This window comes from Chaetura pelagica, unplaced genomic scaffold (genome assembly GCF_000747805.2).
Source record: "Chaetura pelagica isolate M959 unplaced genomic scaffold, ChaPel_1.0 scaffold63, whole genome shotgun sequence".
NCBI classification, from domain to species: Eukaryota; Metazoa; Chordata; class Aves; order Apodiformes; family Apodidae; genus Chaetura; species Chaetura pelagica.
The window spans coordinates 2,715,914-2,720,366 of record NW_009952896.1 but is presented as its reverse complement, the minus strand read 5'-3'; positions in this window follow the sequence as shown (position 1 = coordinate 2,720,366).

Sequence of the window (4,453 nt, the reverse complement as noted above, 5' to 3'; positions counted from 1 at the left end):
CTCAACTTCTCACCCCTGGGTCACATTTTAGAAGATGTGCATTCTTCATTTGTCACCACCACTTCAGTTTTGGTGCTTACATGACCTCATTAGGCAACTCTGCATGGCCTTTGGGGATTCCCAAGAGCTGATTAGTCTCCCTGTTGTGTAGTTCAAGAGGGTTTGACCTCATGGATGAGGGTCAGTCTGTGCTCTCTGGCCTTAGTGCCAGCTATTCTTGGGCACTTCTAATTTTTATAACTGGTGTTTTAGGATTAGCAGTAGGGATTTTACAATTCAGTTTGGTATTCAAACTGTATGCCAACCATCTCAGCCCCCACAACCTTTACAAGAAAAAAAATGTACAGTGTTAAAGGTGGTCCCATTTTCACTGGAAGTGAAAGTCTGTATTGGATTTACAGCAAACAAATGTGCTCAAGATTCAGAAATATACTCATTATTCATAAACACATGGACTAATTCTGCATGATCACTCCTACCAGCTTCTTGAGTGTTTGCCAATGGTGCTATGAACTTCTACATTTTTAGATCCTTATCATTAGTGTTTAGTATATGTATGCAAGTTTTTGCAGGGCAGAAATGTAACTTTAAGGGAAATCAATCCTGCATATGATTTCTGCATACCATTCTATATATTTTTTTAAATTAAGTTGTTGGCAGGCAGTTGGAATTAGAAGGACTTTGCATAAATAGGTGATGGAGCTGTTTGGAAACAAGTTAATTTTTTGTTCTGCAAAATATTTACATTTTTTTTCCATTTGAGTTGAAAAGAAAAATAACCTCCTTAATAAAAAAAAAAAAAAAGTATAAATTTTTAGATGTTTATATTTTTTCAGACTAGGCTAATACATTTTCAGTAACTGCCACACTAGTGTTTTTCTGCTTTTATACTGTCTTTTTTGCTTTGAAGTGGATTACTGACACACTCTTATCTACCTTTTAGATGCAATAATGCATTATTTGGAGCCTAAAGATGTAAATTCTTCTGGCCAGTGATTCCATCAAACACAAGAATCTTAAATTTGGTTTTGTATTTCTCATTCTTCTCAATGTGAACAATTATGCCATTTAAATTATCAGCCATTGTTATCAAACTAATTTGAAATAGAATATTGTGGGTTAAAAACATAATGAATCCAGAACCAAACACGTTACAATATTTCTTGTTTTATTGAAAAGTACTTTCATTATTGCTTTTTTTTTTTTTTTATTACTCCCTTTTTTTTTCTAAGCAGTCTGTTGTTTCTTCTACTTTCCACAACTTGAGATTAGCATTCATGTGATTTTATTGAAATCTCAGAGGTTAACAATAGTTCCTTCTACCAAATGCAACTTAGAATTTTCAAGAAGCTAGTAGGTGTCTATTGGTCTGTAGTTTTACAAAGTGTGGGTGATGCATAAAAGCCCCTTTTGGTATTTCTAACCCATCAGAGATAAATCCTGCTACTTAGAGTGCATACTTTTCTCTGCAAAAAGCAGAAAAATGTGCTAACCTTGCTTCCTTCTCTTGCAAATCCAGTGCAAGAAATTATCAAAATACATAGTTTTTACTAAAATATTTATAGAAAGTGAAAATATTTTATCCATGCTAAAATATGCATATTAATAATGGTACAATATTCCAAGTACTTACCTAAATGTATCACTGCATGCAGTGCTTTAAACCTGCAAGAAAGATTTTTTTTTGTATTGGAATACTTGTTTAATAGGCATTTCATAGCAAATAAAACATTTCAAAATGTGGAATCTGATGTTGATTATTAGAAATAGTCTTCTGTTATCTCGTATGTTGTATTTTGTTTATTTCAATGTTGTGAGACTTTACCAGTTGTGGTGGAAAATAATCCAAAACAAGCCACGTTCAGAGCTGAAATAACCAATATCTTCGAAACTCAACAGCTGTTTTACAGTCAAGTTACACTAGGAAAGAACTGGCCTAAATATTGCACCACTGAGATCACAAACCATGAGGAGATAAGAGTTGAAGCTGACTTCAAAGTGACAGGAGAGACTGCCTTCACCCACATCCCTTAAAAGAACACTCTGGTCAAAGACTAAAGCAGGAAAGCTCTGGTTGAAAGCAGTTTCTAACTTTGTTGATACGAAGGAAATCTGTAACAAAGCTCCAAATTATTTGATACTTTTCTCGGAAAATGAGGGAAAAGCTGCTTTAGGTGAGCCTTAAATATTCTTGGTCCATTGCTGACAGGGACAGGTAGAAACTGATTGGTGCAATATAGGTTCAGTGGGACAAAATTTTTGGACAAGAAGAGAAAGCATCAAGAAAATCTGTTGTACTTCTTTTCACAATTAATGCTGGTCAAGTAGTGTCTGCTTTTGGAAGAATCACTCTATAAGGGCATTTCTGACTGTTAGTATCACAGCTGATACTCTATCTTGAAAAGCTTGAGGTTAACAACCCCAAATCATGCATAATACATGACTGATTTCTCTAAAATAATGTATAGGTAACTTACTATTTAAAAAATAGAAATTTAGCATGCGCTTTGACCTATTGTTTGCCAAGAACAGCAGAAAAAGAACTAAGGACAAAAAAATTTCTACAAGTTAAAAGTCTCGTAGGAAATTTTGGGGGAAAAATACCTTGTGTGTATGTGTAGACAATTTCTCATCAGCCAGGCAGGACTGATTAAATTGCAGCAGGTTTTCATGGTCAATAAAGAACAGATCTAAAACCACAAGCAATACTTATCCATAGATAATTTCTGTAAGAGCTTCTTGCTGACAGTTAAAACTTCTGTTTTATTTTCTTTATTTTTCCATAGGAAATTTGTTTCTAAAAACAACATGAAATGTAGAGTAGCCTAACACAAGAAACACTGCTAGCAAGCTAAATGTTCAAAGCATTTGGAGCCATCAGAATACAGGCTGGCAACTCCTAGTGCTTCATGTAGGTAATACAAGATTCTTCCCACTAGATTAAGAAATACATGAGTTGCATTTTTTCACTGGTTTGCCTATTTTTCTTTTAAAAAGGCAGTTCTAGAAATGCTTCTTAATTAAGAATATTTTCAGAAGACTGACCTGGAGTTGAAATACATATGAGATTGTAATCAGTGAGGAATGCTGTTTAAAACCAAACATGTTTGTATAATGTAAAACTCCTTCAATAACCCTGAGCAGCAGCGAAGCTTCACAGAGACAATTTAGAACAGGAGAGGGGATGTCCACACTGCCTGTGGCCCAGTATCTTACATGGCAGATAACTCTGAAGTTTCAAGGGCTAGCACAGGCTACTCCTGCAGGTGGAAGTAATGTCACTGGAATTCACAATTTCTCTCAAACTTTCGGTGTGATTTTTAATCTGCATAAATTAAGACATCAGCTGCTCATTAATCCATAGCTCAGGAAACTGTTGTTTAGACCCTTTGTTGTGGTTGCTTCACACCTGGAAAATGTGCAATTTCCAGCACTAAAAATAAGTTTTAAAAAGGAACACCTACATGCTGGTTTCTGACCTAATAAAAATGTTACACTTGAGTGAAAAATCCTGCATTATCTGAAATTACTGTGCAATATTAAAAGGTTTGCAAAGCATCTCTACAAAAAGGTTTGTTAATACATGAGAAGGAGTGGAACCATTTGGCAGGAGATTGCTGGAGCACCCAGCAGGGAGGGCTTTTGAGTTTTCAGGCCACTGTGAAGCTTGCAGCTGCCGCTGTAGCTAGAGGCTTGTCCTCCTTCCCTGTCTGCGCCCTGTGCTGCAGGGAGCAAAGTCAGCAATCAAGCAGCAGCCAAAATAACAAGAATTACTTGGAAGTGAGTGGTGATGTAGTGTAAAACTATTAATGATTTCCAAAAGTCATCCTTTACAATTTTTTGCATTTAACATTTATAGGATACAAATTATTTCTGCTCATTTCAGGTGTTGACAGTAGTATTGTTTCATTTTATTCTACTTATCCTACACCAACAAGGTAACATCCCCACTGCAATTTGAATAAAGCAGTTATTTGTATAGAGTTTTAAATAGACTGGAACTGGCGTCAGAAAAATGCTTTTGAATACTTTTAAAGCTGACTTTTTTAGTGACAGGAAGTTTTCTTCCTGTAAGAATAAAAATGAGGAAAAAATGGAGCACAGCAATAGATTGTAATGCAGTTTTGTTTTTTTTTTTCTATTGCTCTTATTCAGAGTCTGTATGTGGTTAAACATGCAGTTTAATGGTGTGGGTTTCATCCAGTATGCTTTAAAAAACATTTCATGACAGAACAACAAGCATGGAAGTTGATTATGAATGTAACAACAACTGATTTTAACGACCTAAAGACCATAAAAATCAATAGAAAAATCTAACTTTAGGTGGTGTTGGATGAGGTCCCAGCAAGGGAAACATTATTGTATGGACAAATTCACTAGGGAATATAGGAGGAATTGAGGTCAAAATGTAATCACCCAGAACATAGCTCTTCAGGGTGGATAATTTTATACT